General features: G+C 38.6%; 1 pseudogene; it reads left to right on the top strand.

The window, feature by feature from the left end:
* Positions 1-1,548, top strand: part of LOC101566783 — a 4,096-nt pseudogene extending 2,548 nt beyond the window's left edge.
* The last annotated feature ends 6,293 nt before the right edge of the window (positions 1,549-7,841 follow it).

Raw genomic sequence — 7,841 nt, 5'->3', positions numbered from 1 at the left:
TAATCGTACTGCCAATTTCTGCTGGTCTACTGAAAGCAATAGTTAATGCTTTTATTTTCTTCTTTTCAATTTCATATAATTTTCTTTTTTTGAACCAATTTTACATGCTTATATCTGGTAATCTAAACAACTAATTTGAAGACAATGTTACGCAAATAATAGTCATTGTTGAATTCTTATTATTTTATTTAGTGAAATTGTGTATTGTTTCTCAAGATTTTTAAATGATTTTTAAATTCTTTTAAAAAATAAAACAAGGGCCAGGGACATGGCTCAGCGGCATAAGTTCCTGCCTGACAAACACAAGGTCCCAAGTTCGATCCCTGGTTCCAAAAAGAAAAAACAATCCTATATTTGCGCATGTGGTTGCGCTGGCGGTACTCCGTCTAGACTCTTGGAGAAACAACTTCCGCGGCTGCACTAGATAGAGCGAGGCAGCTGAGCTGGAGAGGTGGAGGGCCCCAGCGTGGAAGTGCTCCTGGCAAAGGCGGAGCAGGACGAGGTAAAGAAGCTGAAGCGCATCACGGTGCACAAGGAGTTAGAGCCGGAGTTTGATCTGGGCAACCTGCTGGTCTCCGACCGGAACACCCAACTGCGCTGCGCCAAGCTAGACTGGCACCAGAGGCCGAGCTGCGAGCCCTGGCGCTCCACAGCACTCAGCTGCTTTTCAACCAGCTGTGGAAACTGCCCTTGGAGCTCATGGAGGAGGCGGTGGTGACGCGGTTGCCGGAGCCCGCCACCCGCCTGCTGCGTGAGAAGCCAGTGCCCAAGCCGCGGCCGCTTACCCAAGCCGCGGCAGCAGTTCTCACGCCTCAAGGGCATCAGTCCCAAGAAGACCAGTCTGGTGTGGGACGAGGTGAGCGGCCAGTGGCAGAGCCTCTGGGGCTACCAGCGCGCCAGGGACGACACTAAGGAGTGGCTGATCCAAGTGCCCTATGATGCCGACCCCCTGGAAGACCATTTTGCCAAGCGGGTTCAGGCCAAGAAGGAGCGCGTGGCCAAGAACGAGCTGAACTGGATGCGTAACCTGGCCCGCACGCACAAGGCGCAGCAGTCCCCCGCGGCCGGCATGAACTCAACCCGACACCAGAGTATGGAGGAGGTGGGCGGAGCCAAGCAGGTGGCAAAGATCTCCAACGCCTCCATGGGGCGCTTCCAGGAGCGCCTCTCCAAGGAGAAGGCACACCAGGGCTCTGGCAAAATGAGGAAGTATCACCCCCTTTTTGGGACTTTGCAGTTGAAAAAAAAGAACCAGTTGGAGCTACTTTGCATAATGAACAGCAAGAAGCCTAAGCTAGATGTGATAAGGACCACCAACAAGCAGATGAATGAGGAGGGCCAAGAGGAGACCTCTAAGAGGAAGAAAATGGGCACAGAGGACAAGAGAAAGGGGGCCGAGAGGGTGCTCTGGGCAAGAGGAAAGGTGGCCAGTCCAGGCAGGAAGGGAAGAGAAAAGGAGGTTTGGGAGGCAGGACACAACTGAGGCCACCTGGTTTGGGTAGCAAGAGGAAAAGAGGGCAGCACCAAGGAGGAAGGAGGAGGAAGTAATAACTTTCATCGAAAGACATGCTCCTGTTCCATAAAGGAAGAACTGTAGTGTATATGCAAAATGTTAAATTTTAGAAGGTGGAAAATGAGGTGACTGCTGCTTTCATTGAACTTGCTAGTTAGAGGGACACAATTGCTCTCCACAAATGACTGTACAAATTAACCAAAAACTTGAAGTAAAGATAAGGGTATGTTTGAGAGTCTAAGAGTTAGGGAAATAATTTGAAACCATGAAAGAATTCTATTCTTTGAGTTATCTTGCATTTTAATTTGGATAAGGACTCAAGAGGTGGTCATGTTTCAGGAAGTTAATAGGTGGTTTACACATTTCTGCTTTAATTTTATAACAAACTTTGTGTGGTAAGCAGAGAGAGAAAAAGTTATTTTCTAACTGGATTTACAAGTAACCATAAGAGCCTGCCAAATAGTTCAGCGGATTACCCTGCAAGCAGGCTCAGGGGCCGGGTCAGATCCGGGCCTGCTGTGCTAGCCCTACCCCCCCCCCGGGGGGGGCATGCTGAGAGGACTGAGACAGCATGGTGGCAAGTGCTTGTAATGCCAGCACTTGGGGGACTGTAAACAGGAGAATCACTACAAGTCCAATCAAGTAGTGAGACCCTGAACACCATGTAGACCCTTCCCTAAAATACAGAAAAAAAAACCCCAAGTAACTATTGTAAAGGCTATTTAATAAAAATGTGTCTATTTAGTGCTTTAAAAAAATAAATCACTCAGCTAAAACCTAAATCTTATGCATTAGCTCTGCTTTACCCTTGGGGAATATATTGTTTTACTTCCCACTCAATACCTAAGAACTTGCCTGGCAAGTGTAAGATCCTGGGTTTGATACTCAGTATCAAAAAAAAAAGATTACTCTAAAGTCATCAATAGAGTTCTATCCCTGGCACTACACGCCACGCCGGCCCACCCCCAGGCACCTTGAGCCTGCGACAGAGTCCAGGGTATGGTCGTGCGTGCCTATAATCCCAGCACTGGGGAGGCTGAAAAGAGAAGGATCACTACAAGTTCGAGCTGCATAGTGAGACCTTGCACAAAAAAAGAAAGAAAGTCACTAATAGTGTTGAATATATATATATATATATATGAAAGCTTATTTTATGAATTAGACATAGTACAAAGTTAGCAATAGTAACTAAAATAGAATAATAATGTGGTATAAAAATTATGTAAGCCTTTTGAATTATTAATTTCTGGAGTTTTCCATTTGGCATTTCCAGATGAAACTGGAAAATAAAGCATTGGATAACAGATTATTGTCACAACATATTCTAATAGGTCGTAGTAGGACAGCCTATGATTATCCTTGGTGTGTATTCCCCCTTGCTGCAACAAATGATGAACTGAATTTGTTTAACTACAGGCATAGTCCTCAGAGTGTTTGACTCAAGGATACAAGATTTTTAGGGGAAAATGTGACAAATTGGTTCTAAAATCTGTTATGATGACAATTATACAACTGTGAAAATATATTAGCATAATAGAGTTCTACACTTTAAATGGGTGAGGGGCTGGGGAGATAGTTCAGTGGAATAAGAGCTTCCATAGCAAGAGCAATGGCCTGAGTTCAATCCCCGGTTCCGCAAAAAAAAAAAAAAAAAGGTTGAATGTTTAGGTATATATGTATGTATATACATATATTACTATATGGTAGACATTAACAATTTCATTATGATATATATATAAATATATAGCTATAGATATATAAATATATTAATGCATTGAACAGTAAAATCTAGGGGAGTTATTAACTAACACCATTGTAGAATAGTGATGAGGTTAAATGCTTCCACATTTTCACCAGAATACTAATGTTATACATATTATCTGTGATGCTAATAGTACTGATTAGATACCCAACATTTATACTTGAAGAAAATGGAAAATTTCAATCAGGATTTAGTGAAAACTAAGCTGTACATTTTTTCACATTCATATTAACCCCTGAATTTTTCAATTAGACCACAAGTTAAACATCTCTATACTAGGGAGAAAAATAGGTAACAATGGAGCTCACACTTTCCATGTAACATTGAACCCTCACTATTGGCATGGAAGACAAACACCCCAGTGTTACCCCGGGAATTGAGCATCTGATATTCAGGTTTAGCTGCAGCAATGGCACTTGGCTACAATTTTAGCCCACTGAATTTTGGACTGAAATTTGAGAATTCAATCTCTAAAAGTTTAAGCACCAGTATTCTAGACTGTCACCATTCTAGAATATGGTGCTCAGGCTCTCTCTTCTCACAGCAAAGTCTCACTTTCGCAGTTTTGAGACTGCAAGTAGTGGGTCTTGTGATGCACACAGACTGACTTTTCTATTGTCCTTTCTGAAATACTTGGCTCTGTATTGCCAATCCTTATATTTATTTTATGGAAAAAAAAACTAAAACAAACTTTCATAATTGGAGAACAACAATAATTAATGCATTGCATATTGTTATCTTTAAGGTTAGAGTAAAAAATATGGGCATAGGGCCAAATAGGTCAGAGGATTAAAGAGGCTGCAAGCTGGTGCAGGGGCCAGGGGTTCAATTCCTTGGCCTGCCATGCTGGCCCTGCCCATGTAACAGGGTGAGATGGCAATTGAGACTGTGTGTGGTGGTGCATGCCTTTAATCCCAGCTCTTGGGAGGCTGTAAACAGGTGGATCACTACGAGTCCAATCTAGTTGTGAGAACCTGAACACCCTGTAGACCCTTCCCTAAAATAAAAAAAATGGGCATAAAAATCTCCAATCAAAAATCTCCAATCAATATTAGCACAAACTTTACTTTTCATGGAACTGAGACACTAGAAGTATAAATAACTTGCAATTTACTATTTTCCCTTCCTTTCTTTCCCCTTCCCCACATCCTAATTATGTAAGTACCATGTGCTAACAGATTGTGCCACTAGAATTTCTCATCCATCCTAACTTTCTTTTTCCTTTTGAAAAATTTCTTCCCATTTTACAATATCTATTGTATATTTAGACCACATTTACTTTTTCAGTAAATAAAATGTTTTCACATGTGAGTCTGATGTATTTCACTTATGAGTATGGTCTCCAGTTACATTCATTTACCTATAAATGTCTCAAGTTTCTGCTTTTCATGTCTGAGTTGTACTCCATTGTGTCTGACTTGTTTCTAACATTTAGCTATTATAATGTGCTGCTATAAATATAGGAGAACATATATAGTTTTGGTATGATATTTTAATGCTTGCAAAAAGATATTCAAATGGGGAAAAGCTGGGTTGAATGTCCTTCAATTTCTCACTTTTTGAAGAACCCCTCTACTGTCTTTCACAGTAGTTGCACCAGTGTGAACTCCCAACAATGCAGAAGGATTATTGTTTCCCCACCACTCCACCAGCACCAATAATGTTGATAATTTTTTCACATATTTGTTTGTCATTTGTATTTCTTCATCTCATATGTCCATTTTCAATTTGGTCTTGGAATGTGTGGATTCTGACTTTCTAAAATTCTTTATATGTTATACATAAAAGTCCTTTGTATGAGAGAAAATTGGCTAAACTTTTGTCCTACTCTGTGCGTTGTATTTTCATGCTTGATGATTCCATTCTATCTACAGAAGCTTTTCAAAATATGAGATCATAGTTGTTGATTCTTTGAAGTATTTCCCATGTAGTCTGTTGTTTTGTTCAAGAAATCTCTACCTACACCTATGTTTTCAAGATTTGTACCTAGTTTCTGCTCCAGTAGTGTTTGTGTTTTAATATTTACTTCTTTAATTCATTTTCATTTTAATTTAGTGCAGGCTGATAGATATGGATCTAGGTTTATTCTTCAGCATGTGGAAAGCCAGCTCTTTCAGCTCCACAGATATGTGCTACCTTTCTTTCAGTTCAGGTCACCTTTCTTCCAGTTCAGGTCATTGGCCCCTTTGTAAAGGATGAGGTGGCAGAGTGTTTTTGCAGTTCTTTCTGTTCTAATGATGCACAGTTCAATTTTATCACAATAGATTTATAGTATTATTTTAAGTCAGGGATTATGATGCTCCCTCCCTGTGTTGGACTTGATGCCCACAATTGTATTTGCTATTCTAAGGCTTCTCTGCTTCCTAAAGATTTTTGAAATGTTTTCTCTACTTGTGGCAGGCATGCTAATGGTATTTTCATCAGGATTGCATTACATCTGTATAACAATTTGGGGAGCATAGCCATTTTGATGATCTTGGTACTTCACATCTATGAGCAAAGAATATATTTCCATTTTCTAAAATCCTCTTTGATCTTCTTTTTCAAAGTGCTGCAATTGTCACTATATACATCTTTTCCTTTCTCTGTTACATTAATTCGTAAGTATTCAATTTCTTTTGGTTGAATTGTTTTTAGGGAAGATTTATTATTATTATTATTTTTTTGTTGTTGTTGCTGTTTTTGGTGCTGAGGATGCAACCCAGGGTTTCTGGTTTGCTAGGCAAGCATTCTACAGCTGAGCCAAATCCCTAGCCCCAGTACTTTCTTTTGGATGCCATAGTGAAGAATATGGTTTCCCTAATTGTCTTGCAAGGGCTGGGTAGATAGCTCAGTAGAACAAGAGCTTTCCTGGCAAGCACAAGTTCCTGAGTTTAATCCCTAGTACCACAAAAGAAAAAAAAATTGTCTTACAGTTTGTTATTTGTAAGAATGTTATTGATTTTTGAGTGTTGATTTAGCATCCAGCTGTGTTACTGAATTTGCTTAGTTCTAGAACGTTTAATATCATAGCATCAGAAAATAATGATAGTTTATCTTCTTCCTTTCCTATCCTTATTACTTTTATTTCTCTCTTATCTAATTACTCTGGACAATGTTTCCAGAATTATATTGAATAGGACTAGTGACAGTGGACATCCTTGACTTTTTTTCTGATTTGAGAGTGAAAGCTTTCTGTGTCATAGATGGATTTCATCAGATTGAAATATATATCAGTTTTGATTCTGTGTAGGGCTTTTTATCATGACTCACTTTTAAAACGTTTTTTTCTACTTTTGATATGAGATTACATGAGATGATCGTTTGATCTTTTTTCTGGTTCCATTGATATGATGTACTACATTTATTGATTTGAATATGTTGAATCATTCCTGCATTCCTGGAGTAAATTTGACTTGATCATGGTATATGATTTTCTTGTTGTTTTATTGAATTCTGTTTGTTAGTATCTTATTGAGTATTTTTCATTTATGTTTACTAGGGAGATTGGGTTGTAGTTCTCATTTTTGATTGAATCTTTCTTTGGTTTTGGTGTTATGGAAATTCATGTGTCCAGGAATGAGTTAGAGAATATTACTTACCTTTCAATCTCATTAAATAGTTTGAGGAGAATTGGATTAAGTCTCCTCTAAATATTTTACAGGACTCAGCAGCAAAACCAACAGGATTTTTCATTGTTGGTAAGTTTTTAATTTTATTTTCAATTTCATTGACTGATATTGGGGCTATTCTGAATTTTTATATTTTTGAGTCAGGTTTGATAATTCGTACATATCTAGGAGTCTGTCCATTTCTTCTGTGTTTTCCATTCTATGAGAGTAAATATTTTCAAAATATATATTGATAATCTTCTGAGTTTCCACAAAATCTGTAGTGATTTTACATTGTTCATTCTTTATTGCATGGATTTACTTCTTTCCTTTTTTATTAAGCTTGACTAAGAGTTTATCAAAAACAAACACTTTGATTCATTAAAATTTTATATTATTTTCCTGGTCTCCACTTTGTTAATTTTTGCTCTAATCTTTGTAATTTCTTCCTTGTATGAGCTTTGAGCATGACTTGCTCTTCTTCTACAATATTGAAGTGCAACATTAAGTTGTTTATTTATTCCTGATTTATTAATTTACCACTCTAAGTTGCTCTCTTCTGACTGTTTTTACTTTGTTACACAGATGCTGATATGTTTTAATTATTTAATCTTATTTATTTATTTATTTGGTATAGGTTCTCACTACACAGCTCATACTCATAGTGATCTTCCTGTCTCAGCCTCTCCAGCACTGGGATTACAGGTGTGCACTAGCACACCTGGTTTCATTGGCATGCATAGTGGCATTGCATGTGGTACTAGGGATCGAGTCTGGATCCATGAGCTTCACAGACAGGCACTTAGACCCCCAAGGTATCTTCCCAGTCCAATTCTATTATGTTTTAATTTTCATTTTTGTTTAACTGCTAATATTATTGAATTTCTTCTTCTTCTTCTTCTTCTTCTTCTTCTTCTTCTTCTTCTTCTTCTTCTTCTTCTTCTTCTTCTCCTTCTCCTTCTCCTTCTCCTTCTCC

The sequence above is a fragment of the Octodon degus genome, unplaced genomic scaffold (assembly GCF_000260255.1).
Source record: "Octodon degus isolate 3935 unplaced genomic scaffold, OctDeg1.0 scaffold00211, whole genome shotgun sequence".
NCBI lineage: Eukaryota > Metazoa > Chordata > Mammalia > Rodentia > Octodontidae > Octodon > Octodon degus.
The sequence above is the reverse complement of the archived record's forward strand: the minus strand, read 5'-3'. Positions and strand labels throughout refer to the sequence as shown.